This window comes from Macaca nemestrina, chromosome 1 (genome assembly GCF_043159975.1).
Source record: "Macaca nemestrina isolate mMacNem1 chromosome 1, mMacNem.hap1, whole genome shotgun sequence".
Lineage (NCBI taxonomy): Eukaryota > Metazoa > Chordata > Mammalia > Primates > Cercopithecidae > Macaca > Macaca nemestrina.
In genome coordinates this window covers 50,266,641-50,280,366 of record NC_092125.1, presented here as the reverse complement: position 1 = coordinate 50,280,366, position 13,726 = coordinate 50,266,641, and the positions used below count along the sequence as shown (strand labels likewise).

At 33.0% G+C, this 13,726-nt stretch overlaps 1 long non-coding RNA gene across 1 annotated transcript in view; it reads left to right on the top strand.

Moving 5' to 3' along the window:
• Nucleotides 1–13,726, top strand: part of LOC105484626 (uncharacterized) — a 540,758-nt gene that overhangs the window by 401,345 nt on the left and 125,687 nt on the right. The gene's annotated exons all lie outside the window — the stretch shown is intronic.

Here is a 13,726-nt window from a genome sequence, read left to right as displayed (position 1 = left end):
ATTTACTTGCAATATTATTTATTGAACTAACTAGAGCTTGAAAGTATCAATTTAAAATAATCTTTATGATGTCACTTTTTTTTCCTGCCCCCTTTTCTCTGTTTACATGGTCATGTAACTTTAGAGAATAAAAAACCTTAGGACCAAATTGATCATCATATAGAAACTGTTAAGGTATAGAATATATAAATGTGATATATAATTAGACTGTAATGACACTTGAATCAAGAAGAATGTAAGGTAGAATGCATTGCATTCTTTATAATCATAATTAGTATAGTATATACATAATAAGCCTTTCTCTTTTTGTTCTTTTCCTTTTTTCATCGTTCCTACCTGTCAAGGCATTGATGCTTCTCTTTCTCTCTCACTTTTCTTTGGTATTACTCTCATGTAAATATATTTTTCCTGTCTCAATTGACATACAATTTTTTTCTTGAAAGATGGTAATTATTTAATTACATTTTAGTAGTTATTTTGTGTTCTAAGAACACATCATTTGTGTTCTTAGAGCTAAAGAAAATGGAAGTCAAGAAATCAGTAACACCAACAGATAGAAGAAAATTAGCCTCCGGATTCAATCTTTTCCTATAAATCATATTTGTTTGTTTCTATGACTAATGAATGCAGTATGGAAATTATTCACACTCCAGCAGCAACCTGGATAAAAACCCATTTTCAGAAGGCTTTGAATAAGAATAAAATTCAGCATTCATTATTTTAAATGCAAATAGTGGAATCTGAGTAGGATAAGAGTGTCAGAGTGGAAGGGCGTGTTTTCAGGCATTGCAGAAAGCTGTCATGGTGACTAGGAGGCATAGCAACTTAATTATAAAAATAAATCTAAAAGAGTGAGTCAGGCACAGGTTTGCGATTTTACTCCTGTCAATGTTAGATGGAGACTATATCCTGAAAATCTGTTATCAGGATCCTGAGAAAAGCATTAGAGGAAGAACAGGATAACAGAAAATCATACTTTTATGAAGATAGAGATATAAAACATATTTATCTGCAGGTTATTTGAGATTCCAGCAACTATTTCTGGAACATTTTCTAAATTACAGTCAAGGAGTCAATGTTTTAAGTGTGAAACAAAGAAAATAATATGTACTGATTTGTATTATATCACATATCTTGGGTTTTATAATGATAATTTTACACTCATCTTTTCCCATGAGTGTATTTTTCTCTGCCATTTCTCTTGATTATCATAAACTTAAATAAGTAGCAAAGACTAGGGCATACATATATTGAAATTCAGAGCAGAACATTAACTGGAAATCAATCCTAAATAATATGGCATCATTCTAAAGATAGAGTATGTCCTCTCTCAGCTTGAGTATATTAGGGTAAAGTATCACTGAGATTAGTTTGAGAAATGTGGGGTTGAAACCCTGCTCTGGGCAAAGAAGTCCTCGTAGCCACTGCTGTGAGCTCTGTAGGGGCCAGACCCCAAGGCCCTGGTGTGTAGCAATTAAGCTTAATTGGCTAGTTGGACTTCTTTGGGGGATTGTGGAGGAGCCTAATTAGCAGCAAGCAGTTGATTTTCCACCAAGGTGCTCTTTCACTTCTTCCCACATTTAGACTTTGAACTGGATGAAAGTTTAGAGGTGAATTTCCCCCCAATGGTATGAATTTTGATGTGGAATGATCAAGTAGGAGATTACTGTCTCCATGATGGAAACATTCATTCTAATTCTATAACCCATATACAGTTCCCACTGGGAATCTCATCTGGCGATTACCTGGAGAGTTTCATGTGTTTAGTTTGTGAAACGTGGTTTTGTTAGTTGTTTCCCTACTCATGACCCCACCCTTCTAGAGAACAGGACCAAGGAAATAGGCAAGAGAGAGGCTACTTGATATATTTAAGGAACTGGTTACAGACATTTAGTCAAACTTTGATTTTTTAAAAAATTTAATTTCACATGGACCATGAAAGGATAACAAAATCAAGGTGCTTTTAAACATGTCAACCATGTTTGTAAGCACTTTTAGAGTTTGTGACCAACTTATATACAGTTTACAGAAAGCAAACAGACACTTCCAGCTTCAGTTTGTTGTGTTTTCTGCTTCCAGATTAGACATTACAGGAGTATTGAAAATGTGTTTACTGCATATGAAATGCTGTCAAACTGCTTTGTGAAAGGAACATTTCTTGCCCTGGAGGAGCTTATCACTCATGTAGAAAGAAAGTCAAAGAAATAGAATATTGTGGTCAATAGAATTTTAGATGAACATTTTATTTAACATCTGGAAGCAGAAGTTTTCTTCCTTTCCAAGGCATTTCAACACTATATACATTTATCTTTCTAAAAGAAAATTTTGATTTTGTTATTCTGTTGCTGAAACTAAACTCCTTCAAAGCTTGTTCTTTACCCTGTACACAGAATGTGAGATGTTTTTTGGAAAGATTTATCTGAACTCTCCATCCCTGCCTAAGAACTTGATATATTCTTCCTCGAACTTTGCCCTTTTCTTTTCATAGCAAATGTGTCCTGGGCTTGTTTAATTTTCTCCCTGTTACTCAACTGTACTTTCCAAAGAAGCAGATATCCTACCTACCTTATGCATTTTTGTATTCCTAGAAACGAACTCACTGTGTGCCTCTTATGAAGTATTCAGTACAGATTTCTGGAGTATATGAACATTAATACCGCCAACTGGTGGCACATCATCAGGCAACGAAGCAAAACCAAAAAGAAAAGTTCTATTTCTCTTTTGTGTGGATACCTATAATCTTGATTTGTTATGTGTAGCTTGTAGAGAGGAGTGGTAGAATATCTAGGGACATCATATCTCCACATTCAGATTCAGCCATAGTAATCAGGAGACCAATGAATGCCAACACATAAGACTAAATCATTTATTTAAATGTGGAGCTGATTGGGCATCTCTCCTTTCTTTCCTCCATACCTTTGGAAGCAAAGAGTATGAGCAAAGAGTATGGAAACTCATCACTATGAGTTTCCCCCATTCGTTTTCATGCCCTATCACTCTGTCTGGTAGATTTTTAGGACCAGTTAAAGCATAACTTTTCCCTCATCTTCCATTAGAGGCTCTTCCTACTCCAAACAAACACATAGGCACACACACCCAATTTTTCTTTCTCTCTCTCTCTTTTTTTTTTTTTTTTGGAGACGGAGTCTTGCTTTCTTGCCCAGGCTGGAGTGCAGTGGCGCAACTTTGGCTCACTGCAAGCTCCGCCTCCCGGGTTCACGCCATTCTCCTGCCTCAGTCTCCCAAGTAGCTGGGACTACAGGCACCCGCCACCACACCCAGCTAATTTTTTGTATTTTTAGTAGAGACAGGGTTTCACCGTGTTAGCCAGGGTGGTCTCGATCTTCTGACCTCGTGATTCGCCCACCTTGGCCTCCCAAAGTGCTGGGATTACAGGTCTTTCTTTCTCTCTTAAACTTCCCACTGCCTCACTTCATTGATACACATGTCCACAGGGCCATCTATCAGTGAATCCCTGTAATAATTTCCCTATAATGTGATCAGTGAAAGTAATATTTTATTTAACCCATTGAAATAAGTTTCTACCTCTTATTTACTTTTTTATCCATCACAGTTAGGAAACAACCTAACGGTTAGTTACTTCCTAGACTGCTTAATGGTTGAAAGGACCATTTAGATGACTGAGCAAATGGATGAATGGATGGATGGATACATATACAGACTGGAGCAGTAACTCTTTTTTCATTCATTGTCTGTCAACTTGGATTATTCTTACATTCCAACAACAGATTAGGTAGGTGAGAGTAAAAACTCTGCAGGAAGAAAATAATAGCAAAATAACAGCAAAATAAAAATACATAAAAAAACTTATTGCAGGTACTCATCCTCATTCTTAGATGTTATGCATCAACATATCAATTTACTTAAGACATTTTTGCATTTTGTGGAGATTTTTGTTAATGTTGGAGTACAGATAGCATAAAGTTTAAAATTTTAACACCAAAAAATAAAACTAATTTTAATGCATTGTTTTGATTATAGTTTTTCTTAAAACTTCTTACTGTAGTGTATTTAGTGCATGCATAAATTATATCTGTGTACTGGATAGATTAGCAAATTGATAGGCAGCTGTCTTGTGCCACTCATAGAGGAAAAGGTGTTTAATTATTTTCAAAATGTGTATAATATTAGAATTTTGTATTATCCTAAATATACACAAGATGATTTAAACAAAGGGAATTACAGCTTTGTTATCCCACAGCAACGGGCTCTCAGGAATACAGCAACACAGTACATGAAGCTGACTTTCAAGTGGGCAACCTTGCTCTTCTGCAATGTTGCATAACTACGATATGGAACCACAAGTAGTGTAATATAACTAAAACTATGTATGGTAAATTTAGGATTTACAATGATGACTTCTTGTTAGAAGACAGCAAACAGTAGATCTGAGAGCAGTAAAGTTTCAGTTGAGTCATTGCACTTGTGACACTTATTTTAAATGCAATCTGTTTAGCCCAAAGTATTACCAACTTTAGAAAATACATGCCTCTTTCACAGGGCATTTCTCTTAACAATTTGTAGGCAGCCTGTTGAAGAGCTTTCAAAGAGAAAAATCTCATATCATACAAAATAATGTACTTTAATATATTTTCATTGAGAATATCTTCTGTAACAAAAGATGACTACTACCTTTTTCTGTCGATTACTATCTCCCGCTCTTGGGGAATGGCTTCCTGCAAGGTCAAATGTGCCTCTATAGTCACAATTCACACAACAAAATGTCTGAGCGTTCTCTCCATGTTCCTTGAAATAAGATTAGTTATATTCTACTCTTTGGGTGGTCGTTAGGACACAGTTCTTTACAGGCTTCTCACGTCTTTGCCCATTTTGCAAGCAGAGGCACTGACTGCTTTGGTTTTGGTGCAATTTTTCGAGAATATTTGTATAGCAAATGGCCTTGGAAAGAGGCATAGTGTCTCTTTCCAGAGCAGAAGATAGGTATGTTTACTGCCCACTATAAAAGATTCAGGTACTCTAAGCTTAGCTTTTCCCTTTTGAAATGCAAGCTGCAGAGTTTACAAGTGTCACCTGACCCTCTGAGCATCACCCTGTGGAAACTGGGACTGGAAGTTACTGATGCTCTGACTACTATTACTAGTAATACATATTACTAATAGTAATGTATATTACTATTGCTGTGAACTATAACATCTTTTTTCCAGTTCTGGGAGCCTGTGTCTTCTGCTAGTATTCACGAAATTGTAGAAGGCTAACTCGTTAGCTTGAAAATAGGGTAATATATCATTCACATTAAGGAAGAATGGTAAGGTAAGATATATTAAGCACTGAGATGTAGAATTAATTATGCTTTGGTTTTAACACACACTTGTAACATATGTTCACTAACGTCTGAGTTGTTACATGGAAGTTTAGAATTCTACTAGGAAGAAATGCTTCATTATAATATAGTATGTGCATTTATTCAGTGTTATAGCAAGAGTAAAATTATATTTACATAATGTATTACATAGCTCTTGAAAGCCAGTACACTGCCTCTTTTTGTCAAAAAGTTGGTACTTAGAATTCTAAGTTTAACATTTTAATCTTGAGAGGAAAGTAATCTTAAACGTTTTGCATTAAAAGATTTTCAGATACTTCCTACATAAAGTTCTTCAATTATTTCCTTTTATTTCATGTTCCTAAGAAATCATATTTTTCCTAAGCATGTATATGAAATGCTCATACTTAATAAAATTTTTTCAATTCAAATATGATTATATATTAGAAGTTAGATCATTTATATATGTTTAATTAGTGCTATATTATTTCAAATTCATGAAATATTACAAATTATAAGTTTGAGATTATTCTTTTAAAACTATTGTGAGGCCTAATTTGAACAACGATTTTAGATAACTCAAATACAGTTTTACAATGTATGCATTTCATAAAATAAATTAAATACCAAAATATTTAAATATCTTTTATTTCATATTATAGATTTAATAAAGTAATTCAGCATAATCATATTGTTATTATATATTCAGAATTTTGAATTATCTGAGAAATGCAAATGCAGTGGGATATAATAGTATTATTCTTATGCAAATTTAGTACATTTTAATGTTAATTTATAATAGTCAGTGTCTGATTATTATTATGTTAATAGTGAGAAATATGTTTGAGATTAATGAGTTATGTGTATTTTATAGGTTTTCTTTTTTCAATGCCCTACCTTTCATAGATTAGCCTGGATGTGCTGTCAGGGACTGGCTATTTTCATTGTGGGAAAATGAAATTTTACTCTCAAGAATCAGTATTTTAGTAGATTTTACTCTCAAAAATATGATTTATTGTGCTTTTTTCTCCCTTGATTCATCTCTGGTTTTTGTTTCCACTATTTTCATATTTACTTTCTTCATTTTCTTTTACTCTTCATTTCAGGTTTCTTTGCTTTTTCCTTTTAGCTTTTTACTCTTAGACATTGACTTCTTAAAGAACAGCTTCTGATTGCAACTACCCAACATAACAGTGAAAAACAATAGCAACTGGACTCCTTACTAAATATATATTTTTGTATAATGTAAAAGGAATAAGAACATGAAATAAATTCTTTGAAAAATAGTTCACCAAAACTGTATGTTTGTGAATGTGCTTGTGTATGTGCATCAATGTAATTATGAGAAATGACAGAGTAAGCTGTTTAAAGTCAAACTCAAGTCCCAGCTATGCAGCTTGCTTTGCGACATTTAGCTACTTAACTCTTTTTTCTCTCTGCTTTCTCATTTGTATAGTTAACAAATTATCTAAAATTTGGAAATAAGGCAAAGGAAAACTGCATTTTTTTTTTTTAGTGTCACAATAAAACATTGTGCCACAGACTCACTCAGGGATTATTTTATTGCCTAGGGTAGGGGGTTGGCAAATTTTTTTTTTTTTTTTTTTTTTGAGATGGAGTCTCGCTCTGTCGCCCAAACTGGAGTGCAGTGGCCAGATTTTTTGTATTTTTTTTTGTAGAGACGGGGTTTCACTGGGTTAGCCAGGATGGTCTCGATCTCCTGACCTTGTGATCCGCCCATCTCGGCCTCCCAAAGTGCTGGGATTACAGGTTTGAGCCACTGTGCCCGGCCCCTAGGGGTTGGCAAATTTTAACCCACAGGTGAAATCCAGCCCAAATCCCGTGCTTGTTCATTCTTTGAGCTAAAAATAGATTTTGCATTTTAAAAAAGTTGCAAAAAAAAAAAAAAGATTAAGGAAGACAAATATGTGACAGAGACTTGACGTAGCTCACAAATACTAAAATATTTACTATATGAGCCTTTACAGAAAACATCTGTCTACCCCTGCTCTAAAGGAATGAAGCATTGTTTGATTTAACTGTGTACTATTGATCAGGATTCAGACTCAGTGAAGGTAGATGATAACTAGAAGTTTAATAAATTACAAATGATTTTTGTCTGCTGGTGAGGCAATGATTTCTGTCTGCTTAAAAAACAAAACAAAACAAAACAAAACAAACAAAAAACAACCCAGCCAGGCACCGTGGCTCATGCCTGTAATTCCAGCACTTTGGGAAGCTGAGGCAGGCGAAACAACTGAGGTCAGGAGTTCGAGACCAACCTGGACAACATGGCGAAAATCTATCTCTTCTAAAAATACAAAAATTAACTGAGTGTGGTGGTGAGCGCCTTTAGGCCCAGCTACTCAGTAGGTTGAGGTAGGAGAATCGCTTGAACCCAGGAGGCGGAGGTTGCAGTGAGCTGAGATCTCGCCATTGCACTCCAGCCTGGGAGACAGGGAGAGACTCCATCTAAAAACAAAAAGCAAAAACCAAGAAACAAAACCCGAAAGGACATAATGGTATTATTCTTTAAGACATTAACCATTTCCATATATCACTTTGTAATAATATTTCAGCATCTTTTAATTGGCTGTAAGTTCTTGAGTCTCATTCTCTTTTGAAAAAGCTTTACTATCCTGCTGGTTCCCTCCTTAATTAAGAACATAATCTTATTGACATGTCTTTATTTTATATTTGTATATGAATCAACTTTTTAACTTTTAGATATTTAAACTTCAACAATAAATGGGCAGTCTGCCACTTTCCTATTTAACTATCAACTCTTTCAGGGTTTTAATACAACATGGTCTTAGACAGTAAGTGGACTTTATTTGCTCATCTTAAATGTCAGTCTAGATGTTCTTTTAGCAGAACTCCAATTAAGAACCTCTCAGGGTTATTCCATTCTCCCCAGATTTTTCAAAGACTATTTTTTAGACTAGTTTTAGGTTCACAGCAAAATTAACAAGAAAGTTCAGAGATTTCTTGCACCAGTCCTCACTCATGCATAGCTTCCCCATTATCGACATCCCCAACAGAGTAGTGTATTTGTTACAGTTGATGAACCTATATTGGCACATCATTATCATCTAGAGTCTAGATTTTACATTATGATTCTCCATTTTTTTAATGATCATGTTTGTGGAATAGTGAATTCTTATTGCTAGAGCTCATCTGCTGATACCAGTAGAGTTGTAGGTTTATCAACAACCGTTATGTTTCTCTTTTTCCTCAAGCTTCTTTATGCAAATTTTAATTATTGTTATTGCATGATATAATTAAATAATATGCAATGAGATGAAATAAGTGCAGGGGGAGATTTAATTCAATGAAATTGAAATTGAGTGCTTTGCTATGGCTTTGTTAAAGACATAACAAAGGTGAATTGCTAAATAATTGCTATGCAATTAAGTGTGGGTGAAGCAATAGCAAGAGATTGGTGTGTTTGGCTGTGACCAGGCCTCTACTTGGAAGCATCTAATTTTGAAAACACATGTGCTGCATATAAAGCAAAAGTTTGCCTATCATATGGATAGTTTTGGAAACATAAAATAAATCATGCTATTTTGCCTCGATTTTTCATTGTTCAAACAATATCAAAGTGGAAATATCAATACAGATAAATCTGTACAAATAAAATGGAAACATGGAAGATCTGCTGAATCTTCACAGCTTCTCCTATTGCCATGAAATTTTTTCCTATTTATCAAAGGATATTTATTTAAAGAAAGAAACAATTTTAGAAACATTTCAAAATAAATGTTTTTTAAATAAAATTTGTTCGCATTTCATAAATAGGTTCCAGTGATGAATGAGACATAAATAATTGAGTAGACAATGTTGCTGATTGGGGTTAATTAGTTTAAAAGCCCATTCCCAGGGAGATTCTTCTCTCCTTAATCAACCCAAAGATCCAGGGTGCATTTAGTGAGGCATTCGGAAGACATGGGGGAGCAGGTGTACCTTTTGCTCTGAATAGCTGAACTCTTTTCCTTTCTCAAGTAAAGAATTCAGGCAACTACTGTAAGATTCTGAGCACTGACTCCACAACTAGACTGGGGTTTCATATGCTTTTTGCATGCTTTGCCGATGAGAAGAATTCTCCTTCTCTTCTTTGCATTTTTTCACACATCAATTTACAGTTTCTCTTTGTAAAGTCTCTGTTGACTTTGGTTTAACTAGTCCCTGTCTTTACAATTATACATTGATATATAGTGATATGAATTACCAATATTTATATCCACGTACACTATCCTGCAATTAACATTTATGCTGGAGTTTAGTTGCATATTTTACGTGAAAATAGAATTACTTTTCTTCTGTGAAAATATGTTGAACTGTGAGCTGTTATCCAAATGCTGTCTTTTTAGCTTACTGTGCACTTTTGAAAGACTTTTAAAAATCTTTTTTTGCCTTTCCACATTGCCTACGTCAGAAGTGTTAATTCAATGAGAAATTCTTACAACTCAACTAGTCAGATAGTAGTTATTGAGTGCTTAGGCATTTATAGTCATAGTCCTTCAAACTTGAGTTAAGAAATGTCCATTCACATGTCAGGGCTAATGACTGCATTTTAATTGTGGAAAAGAAGTGTGTTTTACTTATATTTAGTCTCTTTTTTCAAAGTTATTGATTTAGAAAATAGATCTTCTGATTTGATTAATGCTGCTTTCATTTCCTTTTTGAAATGGAGATATTATGAAACACAACTTGTATAGACCTAAAAATAGCCAGGTGATATATGCCATTAACACTTTCAAAAAACAAAAATTTAAACAGAAACAGAGTTCATTAAGTAAATATATGTGTATATTCATATATACATGTAACCTTAGATTTTTCAACAAAGTTCTACATTTACTTTAAGGTACTATAATACTATTTAATTTCCACTGGCTTCTACCACTTAAAAGCCATTTTCCCAGATGTAGTTTCTGTATTATTTAGTTTAAAACACAGTTAAGGCTCATGGATTGAAATTTCAATCAATCTTTAACATTCTAGTGTTAGGGTTTATTTACTCTTTTAAAAGACTGCTTCTAGGTTAAAAACAAACAAACCAACCTGCGAAGGAATCTAGAGAATCACTGGCCAGCAAACAATAATTTAAAAGAAAATTTTTAGCAGGTCAATCATAACTCCAACAGTTTAAATCTCTCTTACAGTGTTCTTGGTCTTTTACATGGATTATGATATGTTGTCATAAAAGATTCATATTCAGATATTAAACATTACTTTGAGTGATTAATAAATTTATTTTTTTCTGCTAAATAATAGGCATTTTCTTTGTCTTTTCCTCATAATATGTAAGAAAAAACTTATAATTTTGAATTCATGATTATATCTTTGGGGAAAACATGATATATTTGAAACGCACAATAAAAACAACAATTTAAAGGTATCATGATCAAAATATTTACTTCTTTAAACCTAAAACTGACACTATAAAAATAAGATATTTTAATTAAAATCTATAAGAAGTAAATGCAAGAATATTTAATATATCCAAGTTAAAAAAACATTTAACTTTTTTCTTATTAGTTTTTAAAAAGAGCTAGCTATTTATTATATTTTATCTCTAAGCCATCATTGTTTACAAAATTAATGATCTAAATATTACAGCTTATTTTCCTAAATGCACAAAAGAAATAAACGTATTAGGACAAAGAACTCAAATCATATTCATAAGGAATTAATTGCTTTAAAATCCTTATTTGTGAAAACAGAAATAAATGAAATTATGTTTTATGTGAAACTTCCAGGAATAATTAAACAATCATCACCCAAGAAAACCATGTACATTGAATAAAGCAATTTTTGTTTCTTAGAAATATTCATAGCTGAATTTATTCTAGATATAACACAAATCATAAATACTCAATGGCTACCCAATAAGCTGATTAAACTTCATTGGACATGTATATATATATATATATTTTTTTTCTTTTCCAGATATCTAGCCCTGTTTTTGCTTCTTAAAAGAAAAAGAAAGGCTAATGTGATTTCTTTAAAAAAATGCATTTTTAGGTAAATGTTATTTTCCCACTTTCTGTTATGTTTGGAAGCATACTATGTTCCTTTATTAGTATTAATTATACATAGACATTATATATTTCAACACACTCTATACGTAGTATTTATACAGAACATACAAAAATTTCTCCAAATGGCATAGCCGAGGTAAATAAGCTATCACTTAATATTCATTCCTGATCATTGCCCACTAAAATGCAGTGGCAAATCTGACAAAACAATAAGAGGAAACTAGACTGTGTGACTCTTTATTCATATAATAATTGATTACCGCTGTGCAACATCCCACTTTTTTCACAGTTATGAAATGAGTTCACTTTAAATTAGTTGGCATCACCATGAAATAAATTACCTGGCCATGTGGTTGGGAAGCAAATCAGGCCCACATTTGGTATAATTGGGGTGAAACTGTTATATAGGGATTTTGTGAGTGAAAACTAAGATATAATTTTTACATAGGACATAAATGTAGAGAGTAGCAATACTGAGACCAAATTGTCTGGTTTTGTTTTTAAGGAGAATTTTCTGTTTTTAGAATACATTTCTTAAGTTTTCCCACAATTATTTATTTATGTTAGGCATAGCCTACATGATTGGGAATATTGGCTAATTATCTTCCATATAGACAAAGAAAAGAAAGTTCAATCTAAATTTCAAGTCCAGGATAATGAACCTAAACTTTTCTTGAAATTTCAGGAAAGAAATTTAGACCATTTTCCAAAATTATGGCCCAGAATGCTACTATGGTATAAAAGGCCAGGTTGATACTAAGCTTCATTAGAAAGGATATTGCAAAAGAAACTGAAAACACTTTTTTCTCTTTTATTATATCAATATGTGTTTTCATCAACAATATCCTGAGTACACATAATTGCTATACCACACAGAATTTTAAAAACTGTAGAGCAAAGTAACTAAAACAATGAAAGTGGTTAGAATGAATTCTACATATAGACAGACTGAAGAAAACCCCCCAAAATAAAAGCAAATTTGGGAAGGGAAAGTTGGAGACTAGATTATGTTTGTAATGCCCTCAAGATTTTAGATTTTTACAATATAGCATTAGAAAAAAATTTGTTGATTATATCTTGAGGCAGAAATAGATCCTTTCTAGGCAAATGTAAGAAACTATATTTAAGAGAATCACTATTGGTGGAATTATTAATACTTGAAATACAAATAAATTCAAAAGGATTTTAGATAAATTCATGGATTATAGTTCCATAATTCATTGTTAAAAAGGTAAGATCATCTTAGAAATATATCATTTTACTTCTTTAGGTCTGACTAGTGGAGGGCAAGCAGAAATTTCATTAAAACACATTCTGTGGAAACTTTCAGAAGGTGGAAAGCACTGTGCTTGGAAAAATCTTAGAGGGTCATTTCAATTTAAATATCTTGTAATCATATTAATGTTTTACTGCTTACCTTAGTTTTTAATGTTAGCACCTCATTTCTTAAAGTTGATGGAAACATTTTTAGGAAATGACATTAAACAATCATTGAATATTTAAATACGTGTTTAAGGAATGTTAATGTTGTTATTCATTTCTTGCAAATTAATCCTTTTTACTTAAAATTTCATCCATAAAATTACTCATCAATGGTAACTGATGAAATAAAATAACATATGGCATGAAAGAGACCACGTGTGTAAGATGTACATCTGATATTTTATTAAAAATTCTCAGTGATAAGTATTCAAAAATCTGCAATTGTTTTCTTTTCTTTTATTTAATCAGAATACCTAGAATTGTCACTTAGGGTGGGAGTGAGTTGAGGAGGTAGGTGTTGTTATTGAGGGTCTTTGGCTGGGATTCTATTAGAGGTCATTTAACATCCAATTTTCAACAAACCGTTTTGAAACCAGCTGTATTTTTTTAGGTACTATCAAGCACCTACGGTTTCTAGGTAGTGAAAGTTTGATTTGTGTCTTCTTTCACATCATTAGAGAAAACTTGAGAGGCAATCATTAAACATAAAGTCTTGCTCTATGGTAACGAGAAAGAAGTTGCAAACTGACTGTAAAGAGAAAATTGAAATACTTGATGAAAGGGATCATGTCTGGGTATTTGAGGATTAGTTGGAATTTAGATTTCAGACCTCAGAACAGTTCTAAATTGGAGAGAGGACTACACTCTTCTGTCAGAGCAGGGAGCCCACGTGGGAAAACCACTGCTCTGACCAGCTTGGTCACTTACCAGCCTTGTGATCCGAGGAAATAACTGAGATTTTTTTCTTTTCACATCTAAAAGTGGGAATGTGCTTTTAATTTCTAAGATTGCTTTTATCCTCAAAAGTCTATTTCTTCTCTGAGAATAATTTTAAAGTTTCCCATTTAAATAGAGAGTAAATTAAGGTTGAAATCTCTAGAATAAATGTTAAAAA